General features: G+C 30.6%; 1 protein-coding gene across 9 annotated transcripts in view; it reads right to left on the bottom strand.

Moving 5' to 3' along the window:
* LOC116772179 (dystroglycan 1) overlaps positions 1–26,175 on the bottom strand; it is a 51,692-nt gene that overhangs the window by 19,311 nt on the left and 6,206 nt on the right. For 4 of the 9 annotated variants that reach the window (XM_032664267.2, XM_032664273.2, XM_032664276.2 and 1 more), the window contains exons 2-3: positions 19,331–19,361; positions 1,404–1,451 (exon numbers count right to left, since the gene is read on the bottom strand). The exons of 1 other annotated variant lie outside the window; for it this stretch is intronic. The gene's annotated coding sequence lies outside the window, so the exon portion shown is untranslated. Of the gene's footprint in view, positions 1–1,403; positions 1,452–9,787; positions 9,929–19,330; positions 19,362–26,175 lie in introns of those variants that run through there. 4 more of the 9 variants (XM_032664268.2, XM_032664270.2, XM_032664269.2 and 1 more) reach the window with 4 other exon arrangements.

Here is a 26,175-nt window from a genome sequence, read left to right as displayed (position 1 = left end):
TATTCATAATTTATAATTGTACATCAAAATTATTGTAATCGACTTTAAATACATACACAGAAATTTTAATAGCATTGAATAATATTGTTAACAAAAATAATATCATGTAGGCCAAAGGTCAGGGCAACATTTATTTCATTACAATGAAATAAGTAATTACATTCCATTTGTACGTTGATATTGATCGTTTAAAACTATTGAAACCAATATTATTATTGTAAAATTATTGTAATACAATAATTCCTATTAAAAATTTAATACGTGTATTGTGGTGTGTAATAAAAAAAAATATTTTGCCTTCATTAATACTTAAAGTACGAGCATTTATTCCAAATGATATTTTATTAATATCAAGTAATTACTTTCTATCAATAAATTCATGGATTCTAGAAAGTATTAGGTACATTATCGAATTTAAGTTAAGGAAAAGTATACTTTGAAGATACTAAGTTCATCGTATTTTGGCATTGCGTCGGCTTTTACATGGAAATGCATGCTATCCGAGTGGCAGATGCCCGGGCGACAACTTGGACAACTCTGAGTTTTATAACCCAACAAATAGAGTACATTTTGCTACCAACATATAAGAACTTTAACCGCAGCGTAAAAGTTGAACGTATTATATATTGTTCGCATTGAATCCTTTAATATACGATGTATCAGACGGCTTTGTTAGCATTAAATAAAAGCTTGATATATGTCTTTCCTTAAATACTAAAAACTCGTAGTTAGCATGTTTAAAAACATATTCACAATACTCTAACGTCGCCGGAGGGAAGCCAAGTATTCCACAAGTTCAATAGCTCCGTACTTGTTATGATTTAATGTATCGAACACATTTGTTATTGATAAAACTCGCATTTGGTGTAGACGTTAGTACGCTTCATAGCACATTATAGAGATATTACTCCGATATAAAATATTACGAGAGGGTTGTGGAGTAATATATTTAAAAAACGTTATAGAAGCTGTTTTACGAGTATGTGCATAGTATGCAAATGTGGCTGTAACCCGCTGATGCTTGCTTTTATATTTATATTGCAGAAGATTACTGAGGCTGGAGATATCTGATGGAATTAAAACGAAAACTGAATGGCTTGTAGTTATAGGAATTGATAAGAATCTTTTTCGGTATAATAATTTTATGCTACCTTTGATGACGTCAATAAAACCGAGTCTCGGTACGACAATATTTTAATAAACAGTAATTGTGTAGAATACTTCTAAAATTTCCATAAAAATGTTAACATGCCACAATATATACCATCATTAGAAACTAAATCGTATGAAAATTTATTTATTTTCACGGTTGAATTTTTTTTATCTAATTCCTAACTTAAATTATGTTCCCTTGTGAGTAAATAGAAAATTACAGCTAGGTATATATTATTCATAAAACTTACATATTTATTTCGAAGTTTCAGCGAACAATGCGAGAGGAACTTGGACACCTGCAATAAAATTTTATATTTTAAACATTATAATAAAAATCAGAAAGCATAAAGCTCTAATAATCTGTTACCATAATTTTCATTTGGTATTATGGAAATGATATGAAAAACAAACAATTTTACTATGTCCGGTTTAGTAATGGAAAATGAATGTATTGATATTGGAAACTATTGAATTCATATAAAATATTATCACATTATTTCCGTACAACAGTCAGTGAAGTCAACAGTCGAGCCTTGTTCCGTCTGAACTTCGTCCTACCGTCGTGACCCATTTTACTCAGCTTCTGAGTTGCAGCGTATAAAATGAGCAGAGACATAGCGATATATTAAACCGGCGATATATGACAAGCTTTATATACGACTAGAAATCTCATATAGCACTATGTTTATCGATTTCAATTGCGTTCTCAATCATATAATATGCTTACAATTGTTTTGTCCGCATATCAATTCCAATATGTTATTTTTTTTTACCTATTTACTTATGTCCCATATTATTTTATATTCCACATAATAACCATCGCTTTTCATGTACATGGAGAACGCTTTTTACTTTAATATAAACACATCTATTCTAGTGTATTGTATGACGTGCTTGCCGCTAAATCGACGAGCAACACGCAGTAGCGTTTCATGAAACACAATTTGCTTCCATCGTTGGTTATTTTTTTAATATTTGTTTGTAATACAGATGCATACATTATACAGGTAAACGTGAATCATGTTAAATAAAATAAATGATTTAAACATAATCCAGAGATGCGTTTGTTTGTTTTATACCGAAATATTTCATGTCTCATTGATGTATAAAATTAATAGGTTATTTTATATTACATTTATATATGGACGATTAAATGATTTTTCTTGGAATAAAAAAAAATTATAATATTAGTTGGTTTAAAATCACCACCGACGTTTCTTCGCGCTTATATCAAAACGACTTCACGAATTTACGTATTATTTCTTATACATTACAAGATAATTTTATTTAAAGAATATATTAAAATACTCAACATAATAATGAGTTAAGTTTAAAGTTGTGATAAATAGTAAAGGAATTGGTGATACCAACGATAGATGGCTCGTTATAAAATGTTTAAACCAAGAAATTTACGCTCGATAAATCTATTTATTAAAGTAACATTATTTGTATTAAAGTAACATTTTCTTTCTCTTCCCTTTAGAAGAATGGCACGCACATTCTGCTTATGATAATTTACGAATAATATATTTACATGTTTCCCTGTAAACATTTTAACTGCTTTAGAAAATGCAATCGATACATTTTAGCTTATAATCTGGCTTCGAAATAGCTTTAAGTTTAGCAGACAGAAATTTAAACTGTCTTTTAGAACTTAATCCTCGGCTTAAGAAAGTTTTTACCAGACACATGTACTTGTAAATTTAAACCAAGCAGTCATACGGTATAAGGGTATCCTTTGTCGTAATCCCTCATTCTTTAGACTATTGAATATTATCATTTGTTAGCGTATTCGTTGACAAATCACATTAGGTTTTATTTATTTCATAATTTTGTATATCAATATAGATCTGTTGAAAACCATGTTACTGTAAGTTGGCGGTCACAGTACAGTGGAGATAACTTATAGTAGAGATGTTCTACAATAAATGTCTTATAAAGTAATCTAATGATATTTATTAACAAAATTATATATAAAATTTTCGTTTTTGTTAATTTTTTAAATTAAGGAATTATTGAAATTCTTAGGAACGAATGTCTGACTGACATTTGTTTTTTTATATATAATCAAGAATATTTAACAACTAAGTTTGACTAAATAAGATGAATTCCTATACTTAATTTAGATATCCGAATTTAGGTTCAGATAGAGAGAAAAATTGTATATATATGTACGGAGCGCATAAATCGTTCGGAGTTTGCTTATCACCGCAGCCAGCTACAACTAACGTTTAAAAGCTTTGCGCATATTCATTTCGGAAGTTTCGTAATTCCCTTTGGTTCAGACCCATGAGAAATTCACGCTGAAATGTTTTTAAACTTCAACTCCTGAATAACGGTTAACTTTTAAATGCTGTTAAGACATTTTATACGACTTTCGTTTTCATTGAATTTATTATGAGCCAGGAGTTGCATAACAAGTATGAGAAGAAATTAAAATTAAACTTTAGGCCCAAAATAGCACCTTGATGTTGTTTTATTTTCTTGTTTATTACATTGTTTTTTGGTGTTATTGTTACTTTATTGCAGCGCTTTAATATTTTCGTCTACTTAACGTATGTCATGTTACAGGGAACATGGCCGCGCCGGCTTGAGGTAGCTGTACGTGTGACAATACTGCTTTTTATCAAGGTCGCATCGTTTTCTTGAAAATTTAGGATATTGGACAACGATTGAAATAAACATTGAGGTCACTCTCTGACTTGCTCCTTTCTGTACTAAGTTATAGTTGGATATCTGATCTCCGACTTATTCCCTACACCGCTTTCATTTAGTAATTACTAAGATTACGAAAGCACGACTTCAACGCAAATTTTGTAACCGTCCTGAATCAAAAAAAGAAATTCAACTTACATCGCAAATTCATAAAAGCACACTATAATTTTTTATATTCTGTTCAGAGTCCAAAATGTATGTAAGCTTTAAATAAAACCTAAATAGTTCTTTAATATTATTTATTTAATAATAATGTAATAAATGAGTTTTAATAAAAGGGCTTATCAAGGAATGACAGTATTCAGTATGACGGAACATGAGATCATTATAATTATGAATCAGACTTAATTTAAAACTACATTTTAAATGCAAAATAATACATGCACATTAAAAAAAAAAATATTCCAAAACATTACGATAAAGTGATTTTTATATAATAAGAAGAATTAAATCTCTTTACTTCTCGAACCAACTACTAGTACAAATACATATAACATGATAAACAAAAATTCGAATTTAATTAAATGAAGCCTAGATTCACGACTAAAGTAGGTATTTCCGTATTTTAAAATGAACAGTTTTTATGGAGGATTTTCTGAATTGCCGAAACGAGAAAGGGTTTATTCGACCAATCCATTACAATTAATTGTTTTACTATTAAAACGCGATAATTTTTTTTTTTTTTATCAAACGTTTAATTGGATCGTAAATCGATAGCAGCTGTTACTGAAATTAATTTGGGGACCAATTTGGAACGAATTGAAATAGGGGATGTTATTGGGCATGAGGTTTGTTTGATTGGTTTCATATTTGTTAGATTAGTTTACTAATTATTATTAGTTAACAGTTTTAGGGGCTCTAGATTGACTCGTCTGAGAGGGAGTGAGAAAATTAAGAATCAGTTGCTTGTTTTGTCCGAACAATGGCATATTATGAATTTGATATTTATCAATATTACTATGAAATATATGTTACCAGGCTATGTGTCTGAGTATGACATGAACTTAAACAGTTTTTAAGTCCGTGGAGAATGATAATTTAATATGGGAGCGGTCAAAATGTTTTATGTTCCACGGTTACACCATCGGTTTAACGCCTTATGGAGGTCGTGTGATGTCATCTGCCGCTGACTATTGCCCTGAGAGTATCGCCACTTATCATAATTACTGAAATAGGTGTAACGTGTTTTGAAGGATTAAAACAGAAATAACCCAAGTTTAACTAAGTAATTTCGCCTAGACAGACATATTTGTTAATTTTTTCTAGTGTCAACGAATGAATTTGTTGAAAATTGTTTTGGAGAAGGAAAAACTACTTTACGTCTCGAGATCAAAGTAGCTCATGAAAGCTCGTAGTTCTTTATAAATATTTTAGTACAAGAAAAAGTGTTATTTGTAAAATATGTTTTTTGTAGGTCTATTGCTGCAGATGTATTAGTCGTCTTTACACACTTTTGTGTTGTGAAGAGACGCTTTCTATTTAGCTATAAAGACCCCTATCGTAAACTACATAATACTACCGGCAGTCGTTCGCAGAGCTCATTTATTGCGTGACGAATCAATTGCATGAATAGATTAAATAAACTTAGACGTCAGGGCAATGTCATTCCTTAGTCACCGAGACACACTTTCTTGGATCGGTAAGGTATCACGCGGAATGCAATTTTATTTTGTTTCATACAATATTTATACTTGCAGTGCAAATACAATTAAAGTAAATTAATATGTAGCTGAGACTTCGTAATTTCGTATGTAACATTATATATTAATATAGTCTAAACACATCAGAAGTCGCCCTAAGTTTGAACAAAGAATTATCGTTCAGAACGATGTAAATATAATTTTAAATTTCGTGCCTTTAAAAATATGGACGTATAAACAAATGCTATTGAAATAAAGGATTTATTTACGGTTTATTTCTCGAAGTCTAGTTCCTATAATTTTTTTGTTATAATGGATGCATGAAATTGGATAAAGACAAATAAAAAAGATCTCTCGTACTAAGGAAACAGATATATTATAATCCAAAGCGAAAACAGTATGAATCCGTCAAGACTTTCATCTAATATTATAGGCACACGTGAAAGCGTGTTTCTTTATTTGTACGTATAACAGCTAGATGTATTTTCACGCTGTCTATTGACGTGTGAAGATTAATTCCCGGAAACATCCGTAACAGAGCCGAACAAAAAATATTTAAGGCGTCTTACGCTTTCATAAAATCGCAAAACATGCGATTAATTATGTTGTATTTATGTACAAGAATAAGATCATTAAACGAAAAAACATTTTTTTTGTTTTACAAAATTTTACATTCTGTATATTTATTTATCAACGTTCACGTATGTTGCACAAATATTATTATAAAAATTTATTACGACAGCACACACATGAATGATAGGATAAATTATTAGTACTATAATTTGTTACCCGTGTAAAATGCATTTATATTATTATAACTCATTTACTAAATGCAATTCTATGTTCAATTCCCGGAAGTTAACTTAATTTTCCGTAGTCGGGTGAAGCTCAATCTGTTGCTGTATCTGAGGTCACGTAAGCCTCCAGAGCCTCACTTCCGATACAAGTTTACCATTGCCACTTTATATATTACATTACACTAAGTATATAATGCAATTATATATTAAACTATATGTTCCCATTGTTTTAAGTATCTAGAAATAATATCGAATTTACATAAAAATGGATTTATTAAGTAAACACGTATCGTTATTGAATTAATAATTATATATTTTCTAAGAATTCTAGACTAGGTACATTATTCACGTATCAGTATATATTATTAGAAAAGCCTTTTGAAATAAAGTATAAGTTCAATTATTTTTAAATTACCAAATCCGTAAGACTAAATATATTTCCATGCATCATATACAACTTCTTCTAAAAGACGGTGTAGGAACTAATAACATCAATATAATAATCAATTCAAATGTTCTGTAATAATGAAAACATGATCTCAACAGCAGTACGGTTCGCATATTCCTGGTTAAATGGTCACAAGATATAGGACAATCACTGCTGGTAATATCTACCGGCCAACTGCCAACAGCCTTGCCAATGGCTGTAACAAAGCCACGTTGGAACCATTACCCTCATATCTGACTCCCCTGATATAATCACCGGTTTTATACTTTAAAATCTAAAGTTTTTTTTTATTACATCTAATGAAAATATTTTATTCATAAGCCTTATTGTTTAACTTTAAGTATTTCTATAGAATATGGGATGTACATTTAAACATACAAAGTTATTACATAGTTGACACTCTGATGAGTTACATGAAAACCCAGTAAGAATTAACATAGATTCTTTACTGCCATGAATTTATAACATCAGAAACAACCCTCCCGTAATGAACCACGAACCCAATTCATTTCATGCTTCGAAGACTGACGTGAGTCGGTAAGGATTCCATTTACTTTCCCTCGGAGCCTAGAATCGTGGATAACGTACGAGATAAATCTCCAGAAGAATGTTAATTCTAAAACAGTAATTTCAAGAAATTCTAATGACTTAAATAGACATTTAATAGACGAAGCCATTGCTTGTATCGACACATAACTAATCTGAATATTGCATTTATATAACTTCATGTAATACTTTTTTTTTGCAAAGTTACGTACATTATAGTTGGTTAGTGTGAATGTATTTTTTAAGAGCATGCAATAACTTAAGAATAATAAATTTTTATAATAAAAAAATAGATTAGAACATTTTAAAATCACAATCGTAAATAACGTATAAAATGTTAATGTGTTATATAAAAATATTGTTTAATGTGTAAAACACTTAACGTGTTGTAATCTTAGATTAGTGGACAATAAATTTCTCAAATCGTTATTTTTTGTATTTTTATTAATTATTATGTTTTAGTTTTAGAAAAAACAACACGCAATTACGTTATAAGTGCAATGCCTTCTTACAAATCATCACATTATATATATCTGTGCGACGCTCCAACCTGGCAGACTTCTCGGCTGTTTTCGCAACAATAGTCACTTATAGAAAAACTACAAAGGTGTTAAGGGTACGTGGGATGCTATCGTGCTATATTCTGACCCTTATTTCTTTACGTAAGAGACTAAATTCCAATATTTTAACATTTCAAGTCAAAGGGTGCGTTAGTTTTGAAGTTTCACTGTTACGCTTCGCAAGTGCGTAGTTTATAAGTGGTGTCAGACTTTCGAGTGCTTTCAAAGGGGGAGTAATTATCTGGGATTTTGCTTTCGGGGAAAATGTAGCTTCTTGTGTCGAGAATGGAAGGATAAAAGGTTTCAGGCGATGTGATCATGACGCTGATTCTGAAATGTATTCCAACTCGGTAGCTTCCTGAAGAACTTACGACGTTCACTGCTTCGTATATTGAGGAACTCAAAGTCATTTTAATTTCACGAAAAAAACTTTGTGTGGATAATATATATGTTTAAAAAAGAAAGTATTATAATATTTTGCGGATTAATTTCTTAGCGTTAAATTCCGGAAACGATAGTGACGAGGGTTTAACGTGGTCGGTGTAATTAAGGAAACCACGCATTCATAGAAAGTCATTTGGAAAAAGTATTAATTAGAAAATACGACAGTATGTATTACCAACGATTACTACACGTAAGTAACTTCGTTTCATACCGTCATAGAAGTTCTGATTAGCTTGCACTTATCGTGGGAGGGAATCATAGCTATTGTCTCAGCAATGTGAGGATAATGTTTGTGATGATAAACGTTCTTCTACCCTCAAAATACGGAATAAATAAGAGTGTAATTACCGTGAGTTGCAACTGGTTTTGTTTCCTTTAAAACTTCGAACCTTATTACCAATTTGGTGAATTGAATCAGTGACATATAATATGGGAGTTCTTACAAACTGATAACATATAGTTTTGTAACTCATTTTAAATAGGAAGAATGTTAATTAAGTCCTACGACAAAAATATTAACAGCAGTTTGTGAGGAAATCGTAAGAATAAAAAACCGTTTCTTAACATATAGCATCATTAAAAATAATACATTCATTATATTTTATTCAATATAACATCAAAACTTTTTGCCATATTTGGTCATTAAATATGTTAAGTTTACCGAAATTTAAATTCGTCGAGACATTATTATTATCCAATTACAAGAAATTTTACATATTACTAATGAACCAACTATTGGTTAGATTAAAAACGTCCTATTATCAGTCGACTCGCTCCGTCGTCGACTTCTTGTGAGATAACGAAGTGTAACTTTTTATGTTCCTGACGGATCGCGTGCTTAATATTGTTGGCTTCGAGATGACAATTATAACATAAATCACAAGATACATTACAAAGACGTTTTTATTCTCGACAACTTGGAAATTAATTACCATATCCATCTAAAATCGTTACCACTTTTTTTTTTTAAATTTTAATGTAAAGTGAAATAAGTTAATCTATAAATGTTAATTTCTTTGTAATGAAATGTCAATATGATGTTAGTTTTGTGTGTCCTTATCTTGTATACCAAACGATTATCGCAGTTTTTTCAATTCATTTCTTTGATCACTTCACATGTTTTAATTTACGATTTCAAACAAAAATGTTTTGATTTGTCAACCCTATTATGAATCAAAATTTCGGCATGAAAAAAGCGAATGTAAAAAGGCTTGTTTAATATTTTTATTTATATTCTCACAGGATTGAATTTCGGCCCCCAGGCGTCTGCTACCCTACTAACAAAACAGAATGGTGCGGGGTACTTTTCGATGCGTGAATTTTATTAGGGGCACAAATCAATAGACCACACATTTCTTCCCCTAAATTATAACAGCCACAATGAAGCTTATAAATAAGTAAGATCTAAAATCTTACTGCATTCAGACGCCAAAGCGTTATTCGAACGTAACATGAATTGAATCTCAAACATAAGTTACGTACCGAATGAAATTAATGTAAAATCCAACACGGTTTAAATAAACAGCACAACACAAATATACTCTTATAGTTCACCGATATCGACACAGACAATGACACGGAACGTCTTACTCGAACGACACTTGGAAGGCGACTGCACTATACTCTATGATATCTGAAGTTATCCCCTCCCTAGCAAGTCTCCCCAGAGATTAGCAGAGTCCTTATTAAACTTACCATCCGTACATGTCATCATCATTATTTATATTTATGACAATAACGTCATTACCAATACTTTTGATACTGATAAATTCCTTTTCTAAATATAATACTTTCTATATATAATCATTTATTTTTAGTGTTCCTTAATCTGTCTCTTAGTGATACCGCTTAAGTATATGTAAATATATTTCGTTGAAAGGAGGCTTGTTTGACTGTTGACTTTTTAAACATTTTAATTTAAAATGAATATTAATCGATATCTCAAAATTCGAAAATTAGGTAAATGTACTTGGCAAGATTGCATAACCACGATAAAATCGAGACATTTTTAATTAAACTTAATTTTCGTATGACAATTTGAATATTTCTTCATATTTATAGGATTAACGAGCTATCGGCATTATATGCTCGAGTATACTACAATTCATGAACTCTTTTCTAAGAGTCATTCCTGCCACATGATCAATCACTGTCGGAGAAAGGAAAACTCGATCCTTCCAATAAAACTTAACCGTTGGCTGGATTTACTTTATTTTCGATAGATATTACGTTTAGAATATATCGAAGTTAATTATGTTTTTTTTTATTATGTTTTCGCAAAGACGTGCCACTGTTTCAAGCTAACGTTCCGATCAGTTTTTGTTATATATCGTATAGAAGCGTATCGACGAAGATTTATGAAGGATAAACCTTTATACTTTCGGTTTTTACTTTGCCGGTGTCAAATATTATAAACGATGATTATAAAAAGTGGCACCTTTTTTTCGCTCTATAATCTCTATCAATATCAATGCGTCCGATAACTTATGTGTAAAATAGTATAAACTAGTATTATATTGACGAGATATTATATTTATTACGAACGATAAATAATACGAAACAATAAATAAACCAGCAGACGTTAATCGTTTGAGATTTTTTTTTTTAAATCTGAAGTCACATTAAAGAAAGCTCAGAATTATGTAAGAGCGTTTCATAAATGTGTATATTCAGGTGAAGCTGGTAAGGTGCCAGCTTGTAATAAATTCAGCACACAGTGATTACAAAAAGTAACAAGCGGTCCCCAGCGAACGTACGAGTGAAATTACCGAGCGAGAGACGGAACATTTCAATATAAACTTGGAAATTTAGGTCAGACGACGCAAAACAAACAAGAAACTGAGGTATTACTTGACGAATCTCTTTCTGCCGGCTTGAATTTTTATTAGTGAACCACATTGTTAGGAATATCCAAATTAAATACCATGGAAATAAACTCGCGATATTTATATTAATTGGTAATATTTTTTTAATACAATATATATATAAACTATAAGGAGTTTTAAAGTTAGTGACAAAATGATAATAGTGTTAATTGTTGTCGGTTAAAGAAAGTTGTGAAAATGATACGTAGAGAGTAACGCGAGCTCTAACAAAGGACTCATTTAACTTCAATATTAAGAGGTACGCAACAGGTCGTGGACGTGGTCAAAACTGTAATTACATACCCCTGTTTTCTTAATATGAAACACAATAGTCTGAGGCTCGCGGTTCCCCAGATAACATTATCATTTAATACAAAAGGCCAATTAGAAAGTAGTATTAAATGAGTTCAATTACATTATAAGATATTTTACATCTTAAGAAACTAGTTTTTCCTTGGCGCAATGCTTCTGAGATCGTCTGATCCTTGTTGCGAAAAAAACTCCCTTGATATGATGACATAAAAAAATATATTCCTATAGCATTTTTCAAGTAACTGGGTAACAAAATATTATTAACATTTATGGGAACAACAGTGTTATATATATGAAATTTTATGACAATAAACTTGAACTATTTAAAAAAGGAGCTGTAAGGAATGAATCTTAAAAGCACTAAGGAAAAACTAATTCAATATCAGTAATAAAATTATGAAATGAAGGAAAAGAAGCTCACAAATGATTAAGCCTTCAATATACAAATTGGTTTCTCTAAAGAAATGAACAAATCGATATTGCATCGCTTGGCGTCTGAATCAGATGAACAAAGTCACAATGGCCGACCTGTTTGTTCAGCTACTGTTAAATTGACTATTATCAGCAAACATATGGGCATGGCTTTATTAGTATATTAAATAGATCGTTAAGCTAATTAGCTGTTTCTTTATTCTCTATTTTGTTTAATATACAATTCTGTTTTGTTAAACATTATTCAAATAGGCTTCTCGATAGCAAAAAATTGGAGCTCGCCTCATAAATAATGCCAAAGTAAATTAAATGCTACCCCCGTACATCAAAAGGTAAAAAGCTAGATTAAAGTAATTTAAATTTCAAGTGTGTGTGCTATTATGATTTTAATTAAATAGTATTGGAGCTGAACTTTAAGTAAGACTTCACTTGAATTTGCATAAAGCAAACTTTAGAATTGAATAACTTCCTAAGTATTAAAATCTTATTATCGTTGTAGCTTTTGAATGTAAATAAATAAGTAATTCAATAACACAAGCTTGAATTGATTAATTGGTAAACTTAAATTAAACTGTCGTTTACATAAGCACGTTAAAACTACTGGCAAAACTAACCGAGCCTTTCAATTAAAAGCAAACATTCGTTTCATAATGTTATATAATAATTGACAAAAATACATACATATATGAACTAATTACTTAAAGAAACATACTAAAGAAATTGTGTATAAAAAATATATATAATAGAATAAACTATAAAATATAAGCAATATTCAGATACATTTATCTGAATCCTGGAATCTTATACAAGGGAACTTTTTCCCGGGAGCCAAATCAATACTTGTGGGGCAACCGAAAACGACCTTTACCCTAAAGTTAGAATACGGGCCCTTTTAAATAATTCAAAATCTATTAAAATTTCGTTATTAAGTATAATATTACTTTAGTATTATACTTACAAACAATAACAAAAATTTATGTGTTCTGAACGCTAACAAATATTTTTGAAGATGTATTTTTTTAAGGTTCTCAAAATCTACTATAATTATTTGTTTATATTCAAATAACACGAGGGTCAGAAGTTCAGTAGAAGCCGGCTTTTGTTTTGAACACAATGAATAAAAAAACATTTGATTCATGTAATTAGAACAATCACCTTATATAATTATAATATTGTTTAAGCCAGTCAAACATTTTCAATAAAAAAAACCAGATTGTATGAATGAAATTCACAAAAAAACAATGCCCCTAGTTATTAATGGCAGAATGTAACAAGCACTGGAGCTAATCAAATCTGTAGAGATCACATTCATTATACCACAACGTACTATGGATGATCCCGTTTTATTTGTGTCCATTACTAGAATGTGATACATCTCGTGATGCACACAAAAACAGGTCAATGTATCGTCCAAAATAGATCGCGTTGGTCCTGACGCTGGCCTATGTCTTTCAACGTGTACAATCACTGGACATATATCTGTCAAACAATATATATGTTTTTTAAGGTTTTGAAGACATCGTGTCACATAAACCAAATTAATAATCTCAAGATGAAATTTTCCTTGAATCTCACAATTACTAAGTTGCATATAATCTCAGTTCAATGACCTACATGTTTCAACACAATGTACGTTGATAACAGCTACTCAGACTATTTTCTAGCAATGTAACGCTTTTATTATTTTTTTATTTTATTTTCGATTCACAATTGCGGAGTAAATATCCGTTTTAAAATATTCAAGTCAAAATTTCATGATGGATACGTTTTATGAACAGACCTCGCAATGTTTAACATTCGTTTAATAGCGGTAAAAATTATAGTTCTTCAAAACATCCCCGTGTGTCGTGTTTAAAATATATTTTTATCCGCTAAAGAGCACTAACGGAATTTTATAATATAAATGACATTAAAATGAAGAGTTTTCTCTTTATGCTTATTTTTTTTTTCATTTCCACAAACTTTTTACCTTCGCTTATTCTAAATAATTGAACAAATTTATAAGTATATTGCGAACAGTTGAATTAAATGCATTGTGTTTATAAAATCAATGGAATAAAATTTTTAAATGTACTAATCTGATATTAAAATCATTAATATTAATAATTTAAAAGAATACACTAAACGACAATACTAAGAATAAAAAAAAACAATTTAAAGATATCTCCTTTAAAACAAAAACGGGTTATTAAAATCCGGCTTTTGTTGCAAATTCGAGTATGTCAACGTTCTACACTCACTGTGACACAGTTTTGTATATTTTTAAGTATCGACCTTCACATATGCGGTAATCAAATGTGATCTCATTTAGGCACAGTGTAAACAACACAGGCAATATATTAAATGTTATCTAGACAGTATGTCTATATCCCACTTCATCACTGTCACTGCCGGAGTCTCAGAATTAACGAAAGTCTGTTCATTCAGCGCGACCGTTTTGGCATATGTGACTTAAGCCGAAATTGTATGGAAATTAAATCGCTTTCAATTCAATATCTCATTTCATACATTTCTCATACAACATTTACGTATACATGCCTTTGATGAGAATGAATTGAATAAGTCAATCCTAATATGAATTCAGTAATAAAATATGACTTGTTCTAAAACAAATGTACTCATGGGGAGTAACAAAATTGTATGTACATTAAAAAGTCTTTTCTATGAACACAAACGCAAATACAAAATCATTAAGCAAAAATACCGAGAGGCCGTAAGAATGAATATTGTCTGAATGGTTTCCTGTATACCAGCTGGTCTGATATGAAACACGAGAGACTTGCATATGCTGGTTACAGAATAGCGGCATTGTCCGAACATGAATGGGCCCATTAGCCATAATGTTGTTTAGTGTAAGCAATTGACGCCGGACAATTAACGGTGTAACAATAATGCACACATGTTGACTGCAATTTTGTCGGCGCGGAATATCCGCGACAATATACAACCTTTCCTCATATATCGCCTTTACTTTGACACTCAGAGGCCACGGTTACCGAATAATGGCCGTCTGGTGAAAATAAAAAATCCGTCTTCGTAACACTTCCTGTGTGATACAGTCGGCGGAATCGGCTGTTTATTTTGAAACAAACGATTATTTAAATGAAACTCTCCGTTTTGGATGTTTATGTTACAATGATATTATCGTCAATTGCATTAAATGTTCGGATTGTTTATTTCTATTCTCCTGCCTCGTGAGTTTGGAGCGTCGAGTGGTTCTTCAGACAGTGTACGTCGGAATAAGTTGGCACTTTTACATTCCTAACTAGATGTTCCTCGGATCACTCTTTGTTCGGTTTGTATGCGTCATTGTTTCTTTTTCACGATTTCCTCTTTTGTCGATCGTAATCACACCATTTTGAATACTAACTCGCCTGTCATAAAAGCACAGTTACAGTCAGATACTAGACTATGTGCATTGACACAAAAACCGACGCGAGCATTAACTTATTCATACCCCATCAACGAGTTTATTGTAGGTACTTTTTCAAAAATTTCACCTCGTCCCTAAATAGTAACATCCTGCTTCACCTAAATATGTTCACTCTTCCGTGAGTTTGAATTCGATGAATGTGAAAAATTGTCACGTGACTCTGAAGTGAAATGTGGTGTTCTGGGCTTATATGGCCGGAGCACGGTACATCCCGTCCCATCCGTTCATAACCGGTTATTGTATGCAAACTATGAGACGTTCAGTCCGATTCGAGACAATAATGTTATCAGATTTGCGATTTGACAGTTTTATTACAACTTTTTTAAAATTCAAGTAGCGCTGTTATAAATGATATAAACATCGTCGAATAAATAATGTTTTTTTAGTCCTAGTCATATGTCTCACCCCTTTCTATAAAACAGTAGCCGTCGAACTTACGATACGAAAGAAACATAGCTAATGTAGCGTGCATTGATATTTCTTTCATTGGAAAAAACCATAATAATGTTTTGTAATTACATATTATGATATTATTCATGAAAATTTCTAATATGGTCAGATGGTTAATGAGCTGGGCCAGTCGTTTATATTATGAAGAATGCGTATCTAGTTTGGAGTCGATGACCTCGAGTGGACGCGATCAAATTGATTAAGCGATATAACTTCACGCACGTTCACTGTGCCGATTCTGTTTAATTGGTCTTAATTGCCAACCCACTGCACCACGCCGGGCCAGGATAGAAACTCGCTTCATGTCACAGGAACGGACCGACGTTTTAACAGTACAAAGCTCGAGAACTTGATGCATTCACCAGTTACCCTCCGATGTTATGGTATCTGTTTGTAACTCTGATGAAATAGACAAATAAATTTGAAATTACATCATAGATATTGAATGTCAGATTATAACACCTTCAGGCGGAAATCGAAAGGTGAACCGAGAAATTAATGATTTTATCTTAAGAATAGTATAATAAAAGTTATGAGAATAGTTCTAGCGTAAAAGAGTCAAAAATATTGAATATAATTAGTAATCGTGTTGCATGCGTTCAGCAGTAAGACGCTCACACATCAAACAGCTTAAAATAGCTGCTGACTCACAAACAGAACCTCTGTGCGTTGGCGTTCGAAAACAAATCTCATTTTGCTTCGTTGGTGGACCGGGTCTTGCATTGTTGTATTAAAAGAAACTACACTTTAGTACTACACTTGTTATATATTGCTTACCTAATCATTTGCTATGATATCGAAAATATAAAAAATAATGACAATTAAATACGTACACCTTATTAAGAGAGCGACAAATCAAAGCCGGAATCTATCTTAAATGGTAGTATAGCTAGCTATAAAGGAGTCAGGAACCGCCGAGGTCTACCACCTTGTGTAATAAAAACTAACGACTACCCTGTTATGCAGTTCTCACTATCTATGGAAGTAGAATCGATGCAAAGGATTCGCTATAATCGGAACATAGGAAAAGATATCCGTTAATTGGTCAATTATTGTGTTCAATTGTTGATGTCACTAATTGCTATAGAAAGCGTATTATATTCCGGTTAAAAGAAAAACTAGAATATAATGAAAATCGTCAGCCGTTAGCGACTCACTTCGTGTTTCATTAGATCGCTATACCGTTAACAACACAATACTGGACTCTGAATGCATTTTCACTCTATAACCGTAAAATCAATGTGTAGAGATAATGATACAATATCACTTTACTGATAATTTCAATAATCAAATTCAGTGCTGACCTTGACCAAAAGGACTTATATGCAATATTTTTTAGCACTGTACCATCTAGAAATACTGACTCATACAGCAAGCCGCTAATCAGTAAGTATTAGCTAAAATCTTGGTTTTACGTATACAAAACATTTCTTACGAAGGATATTTTTCTTTCAATATCCATAAATGGGCATTATTATCTTGCCTGCATTGTAATTCGCATAAAAACTACATAATTTTAAAGTATCATTAGAAGCTTTTGAGTGATTTTAACTCGCTTTTTTTGCTGAGAATGTTCAGTCGTCCATACCGAGATTGTTTGGCATTAATATTTTATGTTAGTTACTGTGAGATTGTTTAATCACTGACTCAGTCAAAGTCGCTCTGTATTCGTTCCAATCTTGTTCCTCATATCTATATAGGGTTACTCTGTTCCGCTTATCTTACGTTACGTAGTATTGTATAATGTATGTGAATATAAATAAATACAACCCTATTCACTCATGACCTTTGCTAAAAATATATATCACATCAATATAATTTTGTATCAAATCAATAATCATCTACGTCTCTATAGTATTATGTCTTTAAATATTAAATTTATTATACGTAAAATTTTACTAGGCGCTATACATTATATAAGCTGGCATTTTGATAGAATTTTATAGTAGGTCATGCATGGTTTACAACAAAGGACTTTTGTTGTAACTTTTATTATTGAAAATATCACTAACCTATCGGCTTTCAACATTCTGTAGTATATATGATGTGGGTCTTATATAAATAGTCAATGTTAAAATAAACTTAACAAATACGTGTTTTAAGTAACGAGGTCATACGAATGACGCTGTCTTAAACAAGCATTGCATAATGATGACAGTTAACTTTACATTACATTATGTGTTGACGTCGTACCCTATCGTCTTCCTGTGGACGTACACATGTATATACAGAGTTATCGATCTTGAGACTGGACGGTGATATTTCCGGCGCCGACGCATTAAATACACTATAACAAATGTCACACCAAAATAAATTTTGATTTGTTTGCATGAACAATGAACCAACAAACATTTTGTCTATCAATTGGATCGCGATTAATACCGCTTCCTCTGGTCAGATTTGTATTAAGCAACATTATCATTAACATTCATAATATCGTCATAAAACTGAGCTACATATACGTAACAATACACATAATATAAAACTATTTATGCTGATAATTAATGCGATATAAAAATTAAATTTTATTATAAAGAAATTCAATAGTAAAATATATTTTTTATTGTACATCAAACACGTAACTGTACTCCTCGCCTTGGATAACATCGAGAGGAAGCTGGCATCTTTATCGGGTTTTTGTTATGTCAAGAGTGAGTTGGTTGTTTAAAGTGAATTAGTCTCGTATTAAGAGCTTTCAGAGATTCAATCCGATTAGCTCAAAGTTTTCAATGCGAAATGACATTTATATATTTTCTTCGGAACGGTAAATACGTTATGCATTAACTGGAAGTCCATAAAAACTATGATATTATATCAAAACTAGTTGAAATCAGTGACTTCGGCCGCATGTTTTAGTTTTTTTAAACAATAAATGTTGACAAACTTGTTGTTCTTGAAACTCTGATAACTCTGATAACTAAGATTAGAAGATGGTATTGAAATCTTTCGAGTAGATTACCATACTGTGCACACAACTACAGACCTCTCTCATTTTCGATAAATTATGTACAATAGAATTTGTTACATATAATTTTTGTTGAGTCCAGTATGCTTAGTCTAAGTTTGAATCATCCTACAACGTACGAAGCGTTTTCTCGTTCCTGATCCAATAACCTACTTTAATACTATAATGTTCGAACATATACCAATAAAAAAATGTTAATATTGTACGTAAATACAGTTCACTGCAATGTATACGTTTCGATGTAACAGATGATGTGCAACATATTTTTATATGTCGTAAAAATATTTAAAGCTACAATAGCGTTTGTTGAAAGTCATAAATCTTAATAAAGTTTTAACGAACTGCACTCGTTTCTAACGGTCCAATGAAACAAGACAACGTCGGATTGTTTGAAATAAACAAAGGGAAATGTGAATCATTAAATTATTAACAAAAAAAACTATAAACGACTTTAAGCCAACAAAAAAAAAACATTCCCTTATTAATACTAATACGACAATAGTCTGTTTCTGTTGGAAAAGGGACTTTGCTTAGGAATTAAAAATAAATCAACCTAGAATATCTCTTACCTTAGAGAATTTCTATTAAGGTTGTCACAATCTGAAAAATAAATATTACATTAATTTCGTGACATTTCAATATTGTTAGTGTTTCGGATTAATATTTTTTATATACGAGTTAAATATATTAAAATTTACGAATAATTGAACACTGCTCCCTTGATATTAGTTCAGCGTTAGCTTCATACTTTTGCGTAAGAATCATTTATTTATTAGTAAAAAAAATGTAAATTAACGTACATATAAAAATATAATCCCAAAAGTATATATATATTTTTTTCTATTTATAATATATGTATGTGGGAAATTTAAAGAAATATCATCGTGTTGCTATTATAAGGAAAGCCATATTATATATTATTTTTTTATTTATCATGGGAAACACAGCATATTAAATCATACAGAATTCGGTACAATTAACTAAACCTAATGCCAACAAAGTTACGACTATTGAGTAATCAAGAAGAACTACTATTAACAATACAAAATATTATAAGTATAAAATTCTACGTCCTTCAATCGGCAAAACAAATCCATTGACTTTATTCATGATTGTCAAAAGTAATATACACGAAGTCACCCTTATCATAAGCTTGGATACAAAGCCGTACTATAAAATTCAAGTAATTTATATGTTAAGGTCACATCACATGTACCCCAAGGGAGGAACTTCGTCCTCCACGACTAATTCATATCCTTGTAAAGTTTACAAGTAACAATATTTTACAATAGCTAATAGCTATAATATACAATTTCAATGCAGAATTTATTAAAAAGTAAGACAAATAAAATTGTGTTCTATAAATACGAATACAAAAAGATAGTTATTTAGTGAGAATTGAATAAGACAAAATGCTTTTAGCGATAGACGTCTTTCGTTAGTGTTCGAGGGTGCGAGCTGGTAGTCAGTTAGTGTTGTGATTATAAATGATGCAGTCCACCCGACTTGAAAACCGGAAGATTCAGAGCTCCCCGAAGTGCGAGAATCGTAAATCGTACCCTCTGAATATTTCCATGTAATTTTCTATATTACATTGCACACTATTTTATTTTGCATATCAAGCAACATTTTATTTTAGTGTCTCGTACCATAAGCTGAAATGTGATTGAGGGAATCGAATATTAATTAAATATGAAACTACAAATTTTAATGAATACATTATGCTATGGTAACTAGTGTATCTATACATATAATGTGTAAATGTATGTCACACTTTGTAATGTAAGTTGATATTCGAAGGAACTGGAACATTTTAATAAACCTATTCTCATGAAGATCTACTCGGTGCAATATCATGCGATTCGTGTATAAACATTAAGTAGAAATTAAATTAACTATCATTAAAAAAAGTAAAGTATATATGACAATATTTTTTTTAATTTTTATTATAGCTTATATAAAGAAATACGCGAGCGTATACGCGAGGAACAACTAGTTTTGTAATAAATTAATCGAAATACATACGCCGAATACATGACACAATATCGAATCGGTTCACGTACACATTGAGATTTATTAGTGTTTAAGCAAACGAGTAAATTGTATGATGATGAATTAAATGTAAGCATTCTCGATATCAACACTGGCATATGTTAACTCGTTACATACAACTACATATAGTTTCTTATTACGTCGACCTGTTTCGGATTTCGATATGTTTATGCTAAGGTAAACAAGTCTTTGACTCTTTGTCGTCAAGCTGCCGGTATAATTATCCCTAACTAAGAATAATTTCTTTCCACATGTATGATATATAAGTGTATTGAACGTAATTGTAATTTAAAATTAAATACATTCTTATATTGCTATGATATTGATTAGCTATTAAATTTTCTATAAAATTACAAACATACTGTATACAATATGTTTGTAATGTATACATGAAAATCATTTATTTATGATCCAAATAAAATTTTTAAATAGAATGTCATTATGCATTGATACCACAACAAATGACCCGTGAACGCAGACAACAGATTGCCCTGTAATTAATATTTGTATATAATAATATAATAGCAGACAATCAAATATAGTTAGTGTATGAAATAGAAACATTTTAATTAATGCCTGTAGACATTGAAATAAAAGACCCTATTATAATAAGAGCCGGGATTCATAATTGCGACCTTCATTAGAACAGAACAGGAGAAATTATGCTTCTTATAACATTAATGGTTGGTAAAATTAAATTAAGATTGTCTTGTGTTATGAAAAGAGTACATTTTTCTTGAAATATATAAATTCAATATAAGTCGTTAAAAATTATCGGGTTTAATAAAATTATGTTCGTACTTATATATATGAAATTGATGATAAATATTGAAAGTTAAAACAAGCCTTTATTCGTGTCATTTTTTCAAACCCTTTCAATTGATATACATACATATATTAGGAATACATTAAATATATCTGATCCGCCATCTTGGGTCTTCCGCTATTATAGATCTAAGATGACGTCACACTTTGCCATATATGGTCATCTAAAGTCTAAACTAATACTGTATATAAAATTTTAGCGTAATCGATCTTCTTCACAATGGAGTTTGCTTGTGTCAAAATTTATTTCTAACTCTTTTTTTCAGTCAGTGCGAACGTCGCCTATCTCTCTCTCTTCTCGTCTCAATATAAAGTCCATATTTAACAACAAGCTCTTGTCTATTCATACCACAATTCATCAAAAGATTAGGTGATTCAAACAACCATTTTCTCATTTATGTAATAAATAATCTTCATACAACTCTTTTAAAGGAATTACAGCTATATTATTAAGTTCATAGCAACATCATATAAAAAAGAGATATGTTTTTGTTAATATCAAAAGAAATAAAAACATTGCTGTAATTAAATAACGTCTGCTTTGAATTTTTTATATTTACATGAAAAATTTATTATGTCTACAATTAAAACCGTACTCATTGAGCTCATTTCAACGAACTACGAAAGTGTCACAGTACAAAACTCATTTTCTTGTTGCTATTTAATCTCAAAATGCCACATAGCATATTTCTGGTCACACCTAGTTACTAAATTGTTAATCTATACTATACCAACTGTGTAGTTTTCATGATAATGTTATGCAAACTTAGAGGATAGGATTTATGAAATGCATTTGGTTTTTAGGAAGTTATTTGAGACGAATTTGTCGCTTGAATACCAGTCTATCAATAATCCAGCATCTAGTGTAGGTAATATATCTACAGTATTAGATTAGCGAGTAAAAGAAGGCTTTTGAGTAAATTACTAACTGTTCCGCTCCGATTAGATCGCTATCTGTGTAAGTGGGTCACACAAAGCCTTGTTTGAACACGCGATGGGAAAACTTTGCTATGTTCTTGCCACGTCTCACCCTCGATATTGGTATACGTGTATGTATTTTCAGAGTTTTTATTGCTAGAATTTGTATAAATAATCGATTGGTGAAATAAAATGCTTTGTTAATGTGGTTTTAAATATTAATCGTGGTTCTGCGGACGCGGTGCGCCGCCGTCGCTTAGCAATTTGAATAATTGCTATAATACACGGTATAATACAAATGACGGATATAAGTAAAAAAAAAAAATATATAATTCTCCAGAGGTTTTATATTAAGGTAATCTTAATCACAAGCAATGACCTTACGTAGTACGATTTTGGTATTTTTTTGGACTAGGACATAAATGGGTCCTTAATAATATTGTTTAGATAATAAAAGGGTCTGTTAATGGAGGTTAAGGTTTTTACGGCCTAGCTTACAGAATTTTTTAAATACATGATAAATTTCCTACAAACTTTTTCTAAAGCGATAACTTCTGCATCAGATCAGCTGACTCCTACAAAGTATTGAATAAATCTACTTGTCTCCGCTGTACAAACATGTATTTGGGAAATATTCTGTGCGCGTGTAAGGACTGGAGAAATCCATAATCAAGGAACTGAGTTCAACTAAATCTACACTTTGCTAGTATTTAGGGAAGGTATATTGTAAATAACATTATCTTCGGCATTTCCGTTATATTAAAATCTCCCAAACGCTGTGTTTTGAGTTATATGAAGTGATAATTGTTCATGACACGAGATAATGCCTACTAAAGTACTGTATTTATAGTAGAATAAAGTAGAAAAGTGTAAAAATTAAACAAATCATGAAATAACTTATTAAATTTACTAAATATAAGTTAACATATGTTTGTGCATATGTATATAAGGTCTTTACAAACGAATCTCACCAACCATAGCCATGTTAATCACCCAATCACCAAAATGACCAATCCATAAACGCTAAAATGGAATCATTCCATAACGCTCGCACTGACTCATCACCGCGTGTGGTCCATAAACAATATGAAAGTCAACCTTTATCTCGGTTACCAAATATTTGCTAGCAATATATCCGTCTACCTGAGACATTGATATATAAATTCGCTTACAGACTTCACTACATCAAATGTAAACAGTTCTATAACTATTTGTAGGACTTCTAATTTTTTCTTTTCTATAATTTTTATCTTCACGTATTAAGATTTTTTTGGAAGATTTTTGAAAATATTTATAGTATTCATAAATTGATTACAATAAAAACTTAACGATTTTAGGTAACAATGACATGGTGATAATGGGCATAACTAGAAAAAATATCTTAATGAAAGTTTTAATGTAAAATTTTTCGACACCAGCAGGATTAATGCGGATGAATTTTACGTTTCATTTTATCTACTCATATTTACATGAGAGCATTTATTTCAACACAATTATATTATTAAAAGTATCATAATATATAGGTTTTTTTTTATATAATAATATATACAGAAATTTATTTTACAAAACCATAAAGTATTCTTGACGAGAGTATTATAAAAAATATTAATGATGTCTGGTTTTACCAGGCGGGAGCTGATGGGGCAGAGAACAAACAAAACAAAATGAACGACTACAGATTTATGTCAATGTCAAACACATGTGGTAACAAACATTACGAGAAACAAACAAAATAAGGACACAACTAATATAGTATAAAAATAAAACTATAGCAATGTGTTATGATACTTATTATGAGGAAAAATAAAATCAAAAAATTTTAGAGTATTTTAACACGACTTAAAAGAACGTTGAATTTCTATGAAAAAAAAAATATTAAAAGAAAACTCTGTAGCCGAGACTGTAATTGAAGTCTTAAAACATTTGATGTATGACGTAATCACTTCCTGTATACTTTATCATCACCAAACAATCATGCACGAGGACTAAACTTGAGATAACATGAAAAAAATAAGTGAGCAAGTTGATACCTTGTCACATTAAATGGAATGAAAGCAAAGTGATTGTTTTACTGCAAAGGGTTACTGTAATTTTTTTACCTTAATTCGAAAAAATACTTGATTGTCCAAACTTATACTGATATTTTACTGACAGTTAATTTGGAAAATTCGTATTTTTAAATACACTTTTGGATAAGAGGATCTCTGCCTTATATTATACATTAATCTTTACAATAAAACATAGCTTTGTTTGTTAATACTTTAATATCAATAATAATATTCTATAGATCACTTTGTGAATTTTTTTATATCTCAAAGTTATTTTTATACAAGATCCACAACTTCGGAATGCTGTTTCTATTGAATAATTTAATTTTTACCTTATATCAAGGCTTTTGAAATAGTAATTAGAGGAAAATTTTTAAATTTAAACGTTGAGAAATTAAGTTATAAATGAAATTGATAACGAAGACAGTCTAAGAATGAGAAAAAAAAAAAGAAAAAATTACTAAACAACGAGAAAAGACGCCAAAAATAAGGGTCGCGACTAATTACAATCACATTAATTAAATAAAATTAATTACCTAATGAAAGTATAAAAACAAATTTACATCTGTAGCGAAGGGGAAAAGTTTGTTCCTGTGATTAAGGTTCTGTACAATCCAGGTGATTATAAACATCCTGTAAATCGATGGAACGGGTTCTTACAGGGCCATTAAGTATATTCGATTATCTGTTACTAATAATAAATTAAACAAAATAACGTCAGCTTCATACTAACATCTATCTACGTTATATATCTCAATTATTATATAAAATAGACTTAGGAGTGATTTTTATACCAATAAATAAAACTAGCTAGCTTTTGGACATTCTAAAAATCGATTAATTACAGGAAACTAATACTATATTTCTCTGAATGCATCCAACGAAGCAAGATAAATTTTGTAAATACACTATAATTCTATCAATGTTTTGACAGCTGTCACTGAAACATTATTTCTCTAAGTACAATACTTAGTAAATGGTAAATGTATAAAGTTATTTTTAAATAAATAGCGTTTACAGTAAGATAAATTTATATTAAGTAATGTGAATTATAGGTCCTAAAAATAATAGAAACGGGCATTTATTACTAGATGACATTTAATTATCTTAATGACGAATCAAAATATATATGTTGATGGCACAATTCTTTTTTAAAGTCGATATCCGTATCAAGATCGTTTGTTCAGATCTAGATACAAGTCAATGAATATTATTCTTTTCTATACATAAAAAGTAAACCCACTAAGAGAGTTAAAGGTTTTAGCGCAATAGGATCCCTAAGCGGATGAGAAGGGTTAAATGCGAACTAAGCTGATTCTGGCTTCGTATGTGCAGTAATAAACAGGCATGAAAAGGATTCAGTCATATATATATTGGACAGTTTCGTGTTTGACTTAATTAGTTTACATATAAACTTTATTTACTATAAATATGTGTGTAATGTTTTTTTGTTTTTTTTTTTTGTACTTAATAAATATCACAATAGTTTATATTAAGGCTCATTAAGTTGGAAATATTCCCAATACATATTCTCCACGTGCAGTGGTTGACAAAAAGAATTCTGATTTAGT

The sequence above is a fragment of the Danaus plexippus genome, assembly GCF_018135715.1.
Source record: "Danaus plexippus chromosome 16 unlocalized genomic scaffold, MEX_DaPlex mxdp_23, whole genome shotgun sequence".
In the NCBI taxonomy this organism is placed as follows: Eukaryota; Metazoa; Arthropoda; class Insecta; order Lepidoptera; family Nymphalidae; genus Danaus; species Danaus plexippus.
This window is presented reverse-complemented; position numbering and strand designations above follow the sequence as displayed.